Raw genomic sequence first — 16,105 nt, 5'->3', positions numbered from 1 at the left:
TAGAGTTCTACACGTTTAGGAAATTGGATCTATAGGCATGCCTTTTGCTTCCATATAACAAATGGAGGCATCTCACTTAAAGGAGATATTGGAGGACAAAATAACAAAGCATAATTAACTGTCAAAAAGGCAGTATACTGCCACAGTATTCTAAATAAGAACAAACACCTAGCAATGTATAGTTTAAGTTTGAATGTTAAGTATCACCAGGTTTTTTTTATTATGTTTTTTATTTTCAACTCAAACACTAGTGCTTTCCCAGCTCTGGTCATGGCTTATGAATCAATAACCAGCAGAATTTATATAGTAATTCTCTTAGGGAACACAAAATATGGCACACAGTTGGCACATGTGCATACAATCTAATGGGCACAGTGTGTAACGGCCATTTCTCTGTCAGAGATATTACAGTTAAGCTGTTCATACACTAGACCACAGGTTCTCAAACTCGGTCCTCAGGAGCCCAAACAGGTCATGTTTTCCATGTCTCCTCACAGAATTACTAGTGAAATAATTATCTCCACCTGAGGATCTTTTAAAATGTGTCAGTGAGTTGAATACACCTGTGCACCTGCTGGGTGACCTGGAAAACGTGACCTGTGTGGGGTTCTGAGGACAGAGTTTGAGAACCACTGGTCTAGACCAACTTTCATCCAATTTGTTTGCTCAACTAAAATTGTGCTCAATACACCTAATCTACTTTTATTATCAGACCAGTCAACTTTCCTCCAACTAAATGATTCTGATGTCACAGAAGTAGGCGCAGAGTGTCCACCTACTTCTAATGTTAAAAAAAGAGAAAAATAAGAGAATTAAAATAAATATATATATATTTCACACATGTCATCAGACCCCCTAAGGCTTGGTGATAGGGGGTACTAAAAGGACATATGTACTGGGCCCGGGGTTCCATGGGGCCTCGAAACAATATTCCCCAGATACCCTGTAAAAGAAAATGCTAGCCTATCTACCTGGCCTACACTGCGGTCGCTTCACATGTGAGCAGCAGCACCGGGGTGACAGGCAGCAACAGCTGAGACAGCTCCTTGCTTCCATGCAGAGACGGAGAGCACTGGGGGTTGCTTAATGCAATGATTTTTAATTTTTTTACTATAGTATACAGTATTTGGGGCCGGCTCCAGTGTATTTCCGGCCCGCTGCCTACATAGATATAGTAGGGCTATACTTCCCAGGGGCCAACCACCTTACAGCATAAGGATTCCTGCTCCTCCTGCCCAAATATCTGGGGCAGCATGCTCCTTAAAATTTTGTTCCACAGGTGCCACTACTGGTAGGTAGTGATGGGGAAACATCACTGCCAGTAGTAACATACCACAGACATTACAGCCCGGCCATTGCAGGTCCCCCAGCAGTTCACTAGACACAGGCTTGTGACTGTTGAGGTTGTGAAGCAGAAGTGAGAAACTAATTCTGGTCCCATAAACATATATATGTACTTTGCTCAATATTTTTTTTTTCTGCTGGGGGGGGGGAATTGATTACAAATTAGCAGCTGGAAGTTTTCTCATATAACCATTTTTGAATAAACTATCAAGATCTTCTGCTTCTTTGGGTTATCTTTCTGTTATTGAGATCTGGGGGTCTCAAACAATTGAAGGCATCATGTGGCATATACTGTGATTTTGAGGCACAGTGCAGCATATAATGTGATTTGGAAGCACTTTGTGGAATATACTGTAATTCAGGTGCACAGTGCAGCATCAAATGTGAATCTAGGGCACTAGGTGGCATATAATGTGATTTTGGCGCACAGTGCGGCATATGCTTTTATTTGGGGACACCATGTGGCCAGGGCCACAGAGAGCCAGCCTTGGCCCCATTACTATTGGGGGCATGACCTAATAGTGGGAGGCGTGGCCACTCCCACCTAGAAATAAGAAAAAATTCTATTTGCAGCATTGTGTGCTGTGGACAGGGGCGCTGTGAGCCCCTCAGCCCTGCCCAAATCCAGGTGGGGTGCAATCAGTGTGATCGCTCTCCCCCACAGGCATAGGAGAGGAGACTGTTGCTGCTGCTCAGCGGCAGCAGTCTCCCAGCGTGTGCTGGGCTGCTGACAAGAGGAGGGGGCAACATCGGACCAAAGGCCCCCGTTGGGCCCCCTCCAACAAGCCTGGACAAATAGTACAAACATTCCCCCCTCACAACAACCCTGAATGTGGCATATGCTGATAATGGGGCACAGTACAACATATGTGATTTGGGGGTCACTTTGTGCCAAATAATGTGAATTGGGGCACAGCATGCGATGGGGCCCCAAAAATATAAGTGTACCGGGCCCCAAGATATCTGTTGCCGGCCCTGCCCTCCTCTGCAATTTTTCTCCCATCTTCACAACTTGTCACACAAACCCCTCCCATCTGCACAGCAGCCAATTCCATGACCCCCCCCTTTTTGCATTGCAGACTATCACAAAACCCCTTACAAAACAGCTGTCATGCAGCCACCACTTTGCACAGCAATGTGTCACTCAAACCTTCTCCCCTCTACAAAACAGCATGTCACAAACCCCCCCATCCCTGCACAGCAGACTGTCACACACCTTCCCTTTGCACAGCAGCATGTCACTCATCTCCCCCTCCCTTCTACACAGCAACTTATCCTAAAATTCTCAACACTGCAGATCTGCTCTCACACAATCTCCCAGTACACAAAGCAACAGAATACCAATATCCTCCACCAATCCCCACCAAACAAAAGTTCAGGATCAAGCACCAGAGACAAGTAGAGGCCAGGGAAGCTGAGGCTGAGCAGTTTCTGTTGTGCACAACTTTAAGTCCATACAGTAGGACACTGCCGATACTCTTCCCCATAGTCCTTCTACAGCCAGGGAGGGTGAGATGTTGATGGCTGGCTGCTGCGGCAAATGGTGGAGCATCGGGAGTGATGGTGCTGGACAGATTAGAGTGGCAGTGACCCAGGTAATCCTGGGTCAAGTGGTGATGGAGTCTAGTGGCCATCTGCAGGATCTGGCCATCTGATAATCGTAACTTCTTATCACCACTATTCTCAGCAATAAGACATTATTATTTACCGCCCATATGGATAAAAAAAAACACATGCAGGGGATCTGATAGGAGCCCATCCCTTTGACGTGTTAGTAGTGAAGTGATTGCACTACTATATTAGGATCACAGGCTAGCTACTGCGCATGCATGGTCTGCTGACCATGCATGTGTGGCAGCCACTGTCGGGGAGGGTTCCAGTAAATTTTGTGAACCGTAGCCCATAGGCTATAGTGGCTAATTCCATGACCACAGATAGACACACATCTACCTGGACACATCACATTTGACACATTCCTTTTTCTAGTGGTGTGCCCACTCATTCTGGGTGCATCTGACCCCTGCAATACCAACTGGCATCAGGAATCACCTACCCCCATTTAGTTTGAACTGGCACTCACTGGGCCTGATTCAGACGTGCTCGTGTGCGCATGCGCGAGACCCGGATAGTGATGGGCAAGCCATTGCTATGGGTCTCGCTACAAAGGGGGCGTGCTGTCGTTGTTGAGTAACAGCACGCCCCCTTTGGTGGGCGTGCCGGGGACTTGGCTGGCCAGACGGAGGCGATCCCATGGGAACGCCTACCATCTGGGGCCGGCCCCACTGACATCACAAGTTTTGTCAGTGGGAGTGCTTTTGGCTCTGATAGAGCCAAAAGCACTCCAGGGCTTGCGGCAACGAGACCCTACCACAAGGATCTCGTCACAAGCCTGATGGTCTTGACCATCGCAACCATCTTTTTGGCCGCTCGCTATAGCTGTGGGTGGTCACCTACAGCTATGCGAGCGGCCAGGAGGCCGCTCTAAAATTCAGAGGGACGGCCCTGATTCAGAGCGAGCGCTCTGTCAGAGCGTCCGGCTCTGCATCAGGGCCTCTGTAACTTTCTTTCTATAAACACAACCCCATTGTTCTCTCATCTGCTCTTCAATACTCAGTATAACAGCTGACAGCAGAAATAGGAAGGTACTTTGTATTTTAGTTTTCTTTTTCTCAGTACACAGCACATCTCCAGTGCTTTAATTGATAAATGTCATTTCAAAAGTGCACACATAATTTGATGTTGTTTACATGTAAAATGGATATTGTTTTGTATAATGAATGAAAATTATCCTTGTGTAGATGGCTGATTTGGATTTAAATATCGGTCTATCTAAAATGTTATTTATGCTTAGAAATATGGAAATATTATAACACCTTATATGCAAATTATTTTGTAGTTGGTATTGTTATGATTCTAGATGATCTAATGTTTGCACTAGCTGCCTGCTTAATTAACATTCAGGATTAAATTAATGGTGATTTATGTATAGGAAGTATAATAAATGGAAAAAATATTTAAAAATGTCATATAGTCTCCCTAATCTTAATGTATATGGCAATGTGAACAAATCCAATAGAGTATTGCCCATGATATTTAATTGATGACATGGCTACATCTCTGACCATGCCTCCTACCAGTATCAGTGAGGAGAGATGGAGATGGCTGGGCCCATGACAGCAGATGTGCTTCCCTGGTAAGAAATGAAAAGCTGCCCATAGGGCTCAGGAAGGCGAGTGCCCACTCCACTCTGAGTAGTGGGTGGGGGGGTCTGTGTAAAGTTTGTTATGGGGCCCCAAATATATTACTACGCCCCTGCTAGCAGGGGATGGGGACCTGTGCACATTTGGGTATTGGGAGTTTGATTATACAGATCACAGTTTGAGGTTAGCTGATCATTACACCAGGACAGCTACTGGAGTCTAATGGCATGGTTTGGAGCACAACTATTATACAATATTATGGTATGATTTTTGTTTGCGCTGTAGATTATATTATAAATACACTTATAGCTTTCAGAAAGTGTCAACAAGATTTAGATTTAACATCTCATGTGAAGCTTTTATTTACCTGTCTATGCAGAAGGAAAAATAAGTTAAAGTGAAATAAATGAATGTTCATATGTAATTGCATATTGTGCCTAAAAAAAAACCCACTATAAAAGTGTTAATCACACATTCAATGATTTGATATATTATGATTTGCTAAAGGAATTTTTCTGTACATATTATAATGGAATGGAATGTGAGAATTGTAATGTCAAAGAGACACACATTACCTTACTTCACACAGATTCTAGATTGTTTATAGTTTGCAAGTGTTCATTATTGTTATCAAAAACATTGTTTTGACTTGTTTATGCTTTCCATCAAATTAATTGCAAATGCTGTCCAAAGCATAATGTACACCTAACAGCAGCAATATTTTAGGCTATAGAAATCATATGAATAGTTTATACTGGCACGCAATCTGAAATCAAGGGATCAGTGTGTTACTTTGTGTAGGATTGATTATTGAATGATAGAATGCGTTCTTTGCTTTTTAATAAAAGACCATTGGTCGTGTAAAACTTTTAAATTGTCTTCCTACTTCCATGGCAATAAGTATAGTTTTGTTCATCCTGGGGATTTTTTTTGTGGCAATAAATAGGGTTTCTGTAGCCTTTGTGGCATGTCCATGCCATTATAGGCATAATCATGCCCTCTCCAATGCAGTCATGCCATGGAATACCAGTTATGCCCACATGAATAACTAGCTTGACACAATTAGCTTCTTGATCATGAAATGTTTGGAGAATGTTCTTAAATAATTTGAGACATTGAAAATAAGCTGAGGGCTGCATAGGCACGAAGCATATAAGTGACCTAATTTTTTGTAATTGGTTAGAAGGTTGGAACCTGTTGCTAGGTAGATTAATTTGTTTTTATTGATAGTGATGGACATATGATTTAGCCTATGAATGGTTTTTAGGGCGTATACCTTTAAGGAACTATTTAAGGAGGAATTTGAATAGGGTTCAGCCTCTTTGCAGTTTGGAAGTCAGGCTGAGTAGAATCTGTGTCAGATATCTGTTACCTCAGGAATTTTACTGTACCTAAAAACTGTCATTTCTTTCTTAAAATCCATCTTAACCCATTAAATTCTTTATTCCTTCCCCACTCTCTTTATCACTGAATCCTTTCAATCCTTTATTTCTCTTTCTTCATCTTACTTACTACCCCTCCTCCCCTGCAGCTTTTTTACCCATTCTAATTTTCTTATTGTCTATCTTTTACCCGTTTCAAGCCCTCATTTATATACATTGTTGTCGTCCCCATTTTCCCCGCTGCACACTCTGCCCCGCCCCCCCTCCCACCCATTCAGTGATGCCCCATCCTAAGAGGTCCGCTCCCCCACCCCAGCGCCTTGCAGATGCGGCCTGCTCGCTGGCGTCCGCCGGCTTCCGCCCACCCAGCGCGAGCGGGGGCTTGCCGCCTGCACCGCCACCCCAGTGCTTTGAGGACGTGGCCGGATCGTCGGCGTCCTCCAGCTCCCGCCCCCTCCAGCGCGTGTGAAGGTTCCCCCTTTGCTGGGGAACAAGACGGGGGCGCTCCCTAAAAGCGTGCGCCTTCTCCTCCAGTGCCGACCGCTTCCCTCACTCACCAGCCCGCCTGACTCCCCGCATCACGTGTGTTAAATGAGGGGCAGGCTGGTCTTTAGGATGCGAGCGCCGGGGACTGGGCATCCCCGGCAGTGTCTTTGTTAGTTCCCAGGGGGATTTCAATGTTAGGACCATCAGGCCTCCGTGCGGAGGTCGCATTAACCCCTCACAGTAGGGCATATATAGCAACCGCTGCTGCAGGTACTGCAGTTGTAAATACAGCTGCCGCCATTTTGGGGATGAGTGTTGTGTCTCAGGCTGCACAGCAAGCTGCAGGCTCCATTTTAGATGTAGCAGCAGCGCCACCTGCTGCCCACACAGGATTAATTTAGGTTGTGAGCTCTCATAGCTCACTTGCTACAATTAATATGCAAGCCCAGCCTAAGGGACATATAGGTCCGCGGCTTCCAGCACATTCCCTTCAGGTTTTCCTGGTTTTCAGGTTTGCCCAGCCAACGGCTCACGCCAGCAATATTTCCATTTGCCAGCGTAACCGCGGGTCACCTCATACCTTCCTGCAGTAGTATCCTCCCCCGCTGCTGTGCAGTCCACTTGGTCGTCGGGCACCCAGCTGAATTTTATGCCCAGCCCCAATTTCATGCCATTTGCTTCGCCATTACAAGTAAACCCCCCGCCGGTATCAATGTTTGGACAAACACCATATTGGCAGCCAGCCTTTACCTCCGTACAACCCCCAAGCCAATTTATGCACTCCTGGCAAGCAGGCCACGTGCCACCGGGCCAGTGGTTTCCGGGTTACACACCGGCGAATAGCATGCCAGTCGCTAACCCTTCACCTGCCGCCCCACCCCTGCAACATGCAATTGCAACCAGCATCGCGCCCCCTTTAGCCCCAGCCCCCCCAGTTCCTGCCGGCACAGAACCCTCCCCCCACTCCCGTTGCAGAATACGTAATATCTGATATTTTAAAGAACACTGTCTCTGGTTCTGAGGTAGCTAGCACTTCAGCTATGGACGTAGCACCAGTGGAAGTAATGCGGAGGAAGAGACAAGCGGCGAGCGAGCAAAGGGTTTTAATCGGGGAGTCATCCAGTTCGGCGACAGCAGCCAACGTGGACGTGGTGGAGATTCCTGGACCATCTGGATCTGGTGAGCATGTGGTTTCCAATATGTCCTCTGTCAGTTCTTAATCTGCATCTTCAAACAGTAGCGAATCCTCGGGTTCGCCCAAGCGCCCGCGAAAGTTGGCCAAGTTGATTGCGCACCGTTTAGCTAAAAAAGCAGCAAAGCAGAAGGATAAGGCAGTGGCGGTACCTTCTTCAGAGCCCGCAATTTTTTCAGAGATGGTACATTGCGCAAATACAGCTGTAACTATGGGGTTACAAAAAAGAATGAAGGAGAAGATTAAAAAGGGGAAGTATGTAGACGTGTTTACACTAACGGATGAGATGAACCGGGATTTTGAAGAGACTAAAAAGGCAGGAGGCATAGGTGTGAACGCTTTTCGGAGTTTTCATCACTGGTTAAGGTTTTTTTTTAGTTTTTTCAGTATCTTATCTGGAAACAAGGCCCAACGAACACCCTAACATTTTGAAATATCTATTTTTGGTTCACGAAATGTTCATAAAGTTGAGGGGTTATGTTTGGAGGGAATACGATGAAAAATTTCGTAAAAAACAAGATGGAAACATAACCATGCCTTTAGGATTTAAAGATGTCGAGGTGTGGTTGGAGGTTACGCAGCAGAGCAAAAACACGTTTGTGGGCCAGGATAAAAAACACATATACACTGCTAAGGCAGGGCCGGGGTATTTAGCTAGGGGAAAATGTTTTACATACAATGATTCTAAATGTCACAGGGGCACGAGTTGTCATTTTCAACACTCATTTAGAATTTGTGGAGCAGGTCACCCAGCAAGAGAGTGTAAGTTGTCAGCTAGGGAAGGTCAGTACGAGCACGTTACAGGCAGTGGAGGTAATAAGTAAGGCATCATCACCAGTGGTTCTTTCAGAATTAAATAAATGGTTGGCAAGATACCCCAAGTATGAGGAAGCAAATTTTTGTGGGCAGGTTTTAGTTCAGGTTTCAGTTTGCCCATTGTTGACTCTGTACAAGTGGTGGCACGCAAGAATTTAAGGTCAGCAAGGGAGTTATCTCAGGTGGTGAGACAGAAGGTGGAAGTGGAAATCAATTTAGGCCGGATGTGCGGTCCGCTCTTATCCGAACCGTTACCCGGTTTGTGCATTTCTCCTTTGGGGGTGGTGCCCAAGATAGTTCCGGGGAAGTTCCGGTTAATCCAACATTTGTCTTACCCCCATGGGGCCTCTATTAATGACGCAATTCCTGACGAGTATTGTAGAGTTCGCTACCAGTTATTTGAGAAAGCTCTTGATTTGATTCGGGGCATTGATGGAGAAATTGGACATTGAGTCCGCTTTTCGTCTTCTTCTGCTTCACCCCAATTCCTTGAGGTTCATGGGTTTTAAATTGGACGGCCTCTTTTACTTGGATAGGTGTTTACCCATGGGTTGTTCTGTCTCTTGTGCATATTTTGAGAGATTCAGCACGTTTTTGCATTGGTGCATCCAGATGGGCACCGGCCATGCCGGCATAGCACACTACTTGGAAGATTTTCTTTTTATAGGCCCAAGAGACAGTAACGTTTGTCAGGATCTTTTGTTTTCAGCCCGCTCGTTGTTCAAGGTCATGGGTGTTCCGATCGCACACGACAGAGGACCCTACATGTTGCCTTTCATATCTGGGTATAGAAGTAGACACAGAAGTAGGTTGTTGCCACATTCTGGCAGACAAGGTCCGGAAGCTTTTGGCCCAGATAGATGAATGCTTGAGCAAGGAGAGGGTGGGACTGCGTCAGGTTCAGTCCCTCCTCGGCTCCTTCAATATTGCCTTTAGAGTAATTCCAATGGGGAAAGTTTTTTTGTCGGAAGTTGGAGAGGGCAACCACTCGAGTTGTCAAGCCGAATCATACCATACGATTGTCTAAAGAGATTAAGGACGATTTACGGGTGTGGTCCTCGTTTTTGATTAACTTCAATTTGGAACTGATCTGGACTTCCAGGCCGGTCTCAAATTCGGTTATTCAGTTGTTCACTGATGCGGCTGGTTCTTCAGGTTTTGGGTTTTTTTTCCAGGGGGAATGGTGTGCTGCCCCTTGGCCTCCATCTTGGTTTTCACGCGGTTTAACGGCCAATTTGCTTTATTGGAATTGTTTCCAATAATTGTGGCTGTGGAGCAGTGGGCAAAAAGATTGTCGAATCAGAGCATTGTCTTTTGGTGCAACAATTTAGGAGTGGTTCACGTGGTTAATAACCAGCATTCTTTGTCACCACAAGCATTACGGCTTTTACGCCACCTTGTTTTGAAGTGTCTACAGTTTAATATTAATTTTATTGCAAAGCACGTCCCTGGTGTTGACAATGGGATAGCAGATGCTTTATCCCGTTTCAACTTCGATAAGTTTAGAAACTTGGTGCCGGGAGCTGAACCCTGTGGATGAACGTGTCCTCCTTATGTCTGGCAGATTATCGATCAGGCATAGCGGACTTGGAACGTAAATCCTTGGCGCCATCTACACTGCGAACTTATTCGTCTGCTTGGCACGAATGGGAGGCTTTTTGTTGCGGCGGGAAGGTAAGTCAGCAGAGGATTGTTTGATGGAATTCGTTTGGGGGCACTATAGTCAGGGGAGGTCAAAATCTTCAATGGCTTCAGCTTTGGCAGGAATTTCCTTTTTTGCTAAAGTTAACCAGGTTTCCGATCCCACTAAGTCATTTATTTTGTCAAGGGCCCTGAAGGGGTGGGCTAAGGAGAGACCATCGCCGTCAGATTCGCGTAGGCTCATTGATTTGGGATTGTTAAAAGATTTGTTAGTAATCCTTCAGTCGGTGACAGATTCGGGTTTTGAGGCAGCACTGTTTCAAGTGGCTTTTTCTTTTGCTTTCTTTGGGGCTTGCAGAATTAGTGAGTTAGTGGCGTCAAGTAAACATTCCAGGGATACCGGTTTATTATTTAAAAACATTGTAGTAAAGGATGAGGCGGTTCTCTCTAAGATCCCTTGCTCTAAAACTGATCAAATGGAAAAGGGCCGTTGGTTGTCTATTAAAAGTAATGTAGTGGCTGATATTTGCCTACTGCGATTAGCTAGGCATTACTTGCACTTGCGGCCCGGCGGTAAAGGGACAGTTTTTTATTACATGCAGACTCTCTGTCCCTTAATAAATTTCAATTTGCAGCAGTTTTTAAGCGATGTCTGGTTAGATTGGGATTGAAGAGTGAGGACTACGGTACCCACTAATTTTGCATTGGAGTGGCTACTTGCGCAACGGCCAGCGGTTTGCCAGCCTCAGCCATCCAAGAAGTCTTGGCTTTTAAGTCTTATGTTCGTTTTGATAAGGTTTGAAGTTGCGCTAACCCAAAAAAGTTGCTTACCTGTCAGTTTTTGAATGGCTAGCATTCAAAACGTGGGGGTGTGAAGGGATTTTTAATTTTCCTCCGAGGGGGCCTAATTACAACTGGCTGAACATCAAGGTCCAGGGGAGGTTTTTATTTTTCTCCTTCACTTGGGTTTTTTTTATCGTTCATTACTAACTCAGTTTTTGTATTAATCGTTTCAGTTACTTGGTTTCTGGGTAAGGATACTGACATTTAGGGATTCTTCTTTTACAGCATCCCATACGTCAACGGAACAAGCTTGGATTGTAGGTCACTCCTACATATTTTGGGCCGAAAGGCATCATTGATATTAGAAGGGCTTTTTGGATTTGATTTTTAAGAAAGAACGTCTTTGGGGGAGACCAGGATGGTTGGTAGTGCACCTTGGAGGCAATGACGTAGGACAGGTAAAAGGTATCGACCTGATTTTGAAAGTGAAGGCGGATTTGGCAGAGGTGGCTTCACGCTGGCCAGATGCTCATGTAGTGTGGTCAGAAATGATACCTAGATTTGTTTGGAGAGGTTCCAGGGATCTGGTGGCCATAGACAAATGTAGAAAAAAGGTCAATGCTGCTATTTTTAGGTATGTGGCTGCTTCCGGGGGAGTAGTTATTAGACATCAGTTGTTAACATTGCAGAGTCCGCAATAATTCAGGTCGGATGGGGTGCATCTTTCTGATATTGGTTTAGAGGTTTTCCTTCAAGATATTTTTTCATTTCTTCATTGATTAGGACTAGGGCATTTAGGATTTAGGTTAGCTGAGGGTGTTGGGGCTGCGGTTTTTTCAGAACCTAGCCGTGGCGGGAAGGCGCTACTAGCCAGCAGCCACACGTGGCATAAGTGGTCGTTGTGGGGCACTTACCCTTTTGAAAGACAGCAGGTATGTCCTACCCCTGCGGGAGGACAGCGGGCGTTTCCTTACGGAGCGTCCACACTGTGCCATAGTAAGGGGTGGTGAGTCCTGCACAATGCAGGTTATGCCATTATAGAGAGGGGGCGTTTTAGTCGTCCCCCAATTTTTTAAGGTAGTCAATTTGGCTAGAGCTGGTGTGTGGTAGCGTCCTTCTTTGCCACCCTTATTATTTAAATGAAAATTGATTAAATAAATACCATTTATCTTTAAACCAATGCAGTGGTGTCTGTCGTTTTTTATTAGTTGTAAGCTAGCTTAAAGGTTTATATTTACAAGTGTTAATTGCAATAAATTAATGGACAGCTTAACATTTCGAAATATCAAATTAATCAATTTGTGAGTAGAAATATACAGCTTTGATACACATTTCAGTATTGCTGTAAAATTAATGATTTCATATATTTTAAAAATATTACTTTTTTTCAATTAAAATTACAAACACTACTCTTTAACATTTGTAGATTGCCATTGAAAACAGTTTAATGTATTCATTTAAATGTAAGCATGGACAATAGGGTAAAGGATACTAAAAAAGATAGAATAAAGGCATTGATTCAGTCCTGCAAGTTATGACAGAAGACGTTGATATTCTACTTGTTCTCATGATACACATAAGCTTATTCACTGACCCAAACTGCTATTTATATGTTGATACTATCTTCTTATTTTCTCTTGACACACGAAAACTATAAATCTAAGGCACGGGCTTGGTGTGTTCCTCTGCCTACAACATCTCCCTACTTTTATCACATTTACGAAACACAAATGATATATGATGAATATCAAACAAATATTTCTAATGTTCTAATAAATTACATGTGTGGCTATAGCACTTTTGTCATTTGTGTATTATTTATCTGGGAGACAATGAGGATGCCCACCAATGTATTTGGTAAGAAAGGTTTCTCTAATGTCTCTTAGCAGTGATTAAGTAGTTCTCACCATGGTGGCTTCCATGACCTTACTACGTTCCCTCAGGGATCATTATACCATGTGTGTCTCTGCAGGGGAAGCATTTACAGATGCTTTTAAATTCATAAGTGGGTCAGTGGATAAAGACTGCAAGTCCCTCTAGAATTCACCAAGATTCAAACCTAGCAAATCCAAATGTAGCAGAATAAAAGACAGCGTCTCCTTTGGGCCAGCAGAATTGTCTTCCTAAAATGTGAAACTGTAAAGCCAGTGGATCTTTTCAATTATAGTATATATAAATAACCACCAGTTCTCTAAAATAATAGTTAACATTTGTTATAAAGCATCTCAAAAACATTACTTCTTCCTCAACTTTTTCCCATAGTTACACATGTAAATGGCCTTAATTCTGGAGATACATACTAGCTGACAATTCAAATTTCAGATTTTCTATGCGTTCATCAGAATAACTTATTACTTCCCACCACAGAAAATACTAGCTTATTTTATAGCTACTGTATTTTAGCAATTTCATAGAAGTTAGGATATCCCATGCTACCACCTCACCAATTATTAAATTTCAAGCAACATTTTTTTAACATTCTATGTTGATTGCTTCAAGTTTCAACTCTGATTTGGTTTTAATATTATATATTAATATTAGCTAGAACTATTATATAATACAATTTATATTAGAAATTTATAAACATTGTTTATTTGTTTAAAACATGTTTCTTTTAAAATAACAATGCAATCTTTCTGTCCAGTTTCTGTTGCTGTTTGTGTAGTTGTGTTTTAATCCCTATGCTTTTGAAGCCAAAATAAAAAGCCTGTTTTGACAAATTGCAAGGGTTAATTAACCTGGGGTGGGCTGGCCCCACACGCACCTGTTCTCTCTCCTGGTCTCTCTACCCTCACACAGCTCCAAACTCCTCCCCCATTCACGGTACCCCTGACCCCCCCCCCCCTTCCCTACACAATTTTTCCTTTCCTGCCCTCTCTCTCTCCTCACACAGCTCCAAACTTTTCCATCCATTCACGGTACCCCAACCCCCCATTCCCTACACAGGTGTCCCTTTCCTGTTCTTTCCCCTCACACAGCTCCAAACTCCTCCCCCCATTCACTGACCCCCCCCCACACCTCCCTCTCACCTGTTCCCCTTTCCTTGTCTCGCTACCCTCACACAGCCCCAAACTCCTCCCCCATTATTGTGTAATATAATATGTAAGGGGCACTACTGTGTGAAAGTATGTAAGGGGCATACCTGTATGGAATAATGTGAAAGGGGCATTACTGTGTGGCATAGGGAGAGACGTATCAAACCTTGGATAGAGATAATGTGGAGAGAGATAACATACTAACCAATCAACTCCTAACTGTAATGTTTCAAAAAGTGTTTGAAAAATGACAGTAGGGACCTGATTGGTTGGTTCTTTATCTCTCTCCACTTATATCTGTTGATGCTTTGATACATGTCCCTCTATAATGTGTAAGAGGCATTACTGTGGGGCATAATATGTAAGGGGTACTACTGTGTGGCATAATGTGTGTAAGGGGCTCTACTGTGTGGCATAATTTAATTTGGGGGTACTATCATGGGGTCACATCCCTTCCCCTTTTTAGGATGCTTGCTGTCCCTATTTAAAATGGCATAGGGTATCAAAAGGTCTAGTTACGGCTCTGGTTGCAGAGGTTTATGTCTCTAAGTCACTCCCATAAGACTCAGCACCAAGGGTCAGAGGAGCATATGCTGAGCTGTGACTGATGATAATCATATGCTTCTTTTTGATCAGCAGTCTATTTGGAGTGATCTCATTAGAGGTTTTCTGCTTTGCTGCCATGGTCCCTCTGCCAGTCATGCAACCCCTACAAAAATCCTTGAATTTAGAAATTACGTATATCATACTTGTATAATAATAACGAATGGGGGGTCTGATGTCATGTGGAGGGGGTCTGATGGCCTTGGAGAGGTCTGGTGGCATCTAAAAGTAGTCTGGTGGCAATGGAGATCTGGTGGCATTTAGAGGGCATCTAAAAGCATATTGAAGTAGTCTAGTGGCATTAGGAGGATATCTGATATCATATTGAAGAAGTTTGATGGCAAGTGGAGGGGGTCTGATGGCATTTTGGGGAGTAGTACTGCATGACTGGGTTGTAGGAAGGCATGGATGTTCTGGTGGCAAATGGAGATCTGATGGAGATGTGGTGGAGGTTTGATGGCAAGTGGAGGTGTATATGTTATGTAAGGGCATGTGGAGATGTGTAATTGACATATAAAGGGGCAGGTGGGGAGATTTGATGGGATGACGCAGCTCTCAGCTCAGATTTATCTGATAAAAAGCTATCCTGGTGAAGCTTTTTCCCCATTGAGAAGATGCCCTGGGACAATCACCACGTATGTATATAGTCCAGCTGCCTGAGAGAAATCCAAAGATCACTCTCCACTGACACTGCAGACCATAGGCTGCGCTTTTTAGAGCTTAGTTAATTGATAAAGACTGCAATCACTTTTGTAAAAATAAGGTGACTGATCTGCAATGTTATTAGGCCTAATGCAGGAGATTTCACTTGCATTCTGGCTCCCAAACTTGGTTCTCAAGGCACCCTAACAGTCCAGGTTAAGGGTATCCATGCTTGAGCACATGTGGCTTAATTAGTACCTCAGTCAATTTAATTGAACATTCTCTGCTGAAGCATAGATATCTTCCAAACCTGGTCTGTTAAGGTGCCTTGAGGACCAAGTTTGGGTACCACTGGCCTAGATACTTACAGTAAATAATGCAGAAGATGATTCCCAGGGAAAATTAGATTAGGCTTTTTAAAAAAAAGTGTGCTTGAACCTGCTGCAATAAGTATATATTTTTCGCCATACGTGTCTCTAGGAGATGTAGTTATGAACCTGATGATCAGGCTGCCGGTGCTCAGAATGCCAGAGCTAGAATGCCAACATCAGTCAGTATCCCGGCGCTGGCATCCCGTCCGCTGACATCCCCACGGTAAGTATTGGGGTTCGGAGGAGGGTTAGGCACTAGGGGGAGGGTTAGGTTTAGGCTTCGGGGGGGTTAGTTTTAGGTTTCGGGGAGGGAGCCTACTTACCGGTAGGTGTTGACATTGTAACCCAGTCGGGATGCCAGCATCGGGATTCTGAGCGCCAACATCCTGAGCGCAGACATCCCGTACCCAGCCCCTGTCAATTATACCATGCGTATGTTGTACTACAAATATCATCATCCGTGAATACTCTGGGCATGCTTTCAAAATTGCATTAATTGAACTTCTAATTTCGGCATTCACTATCAAAATAATGTTGAGCCTGGCAGGTCTGAGGTTACCATACTATTGTCAGAAAACAAATATTTCCACAATTCATAACTATCCTTTAA

This window comes from Taudactylus pleione, unplaced genomic scaffold (genome assembly GCF_031769625.1).
Source record: "Taudactylus pleione unplaced genomic scaffold, aTauple2 ptg000207l, whole genome shotgun sequence".
In the NCBI taxonomy this organism is placed as follows: domain Eukaryota; kingdom Metazoa; phylum Chordata; class Amphibia; order Anura; family Myobatrachidae; genus Taudactylus; species Taudactylus pleione.
The sequence above is the reverse complement of the archived record's forward strand: the minus strand, read 5'-3'. Positions refer to the sequence as shown.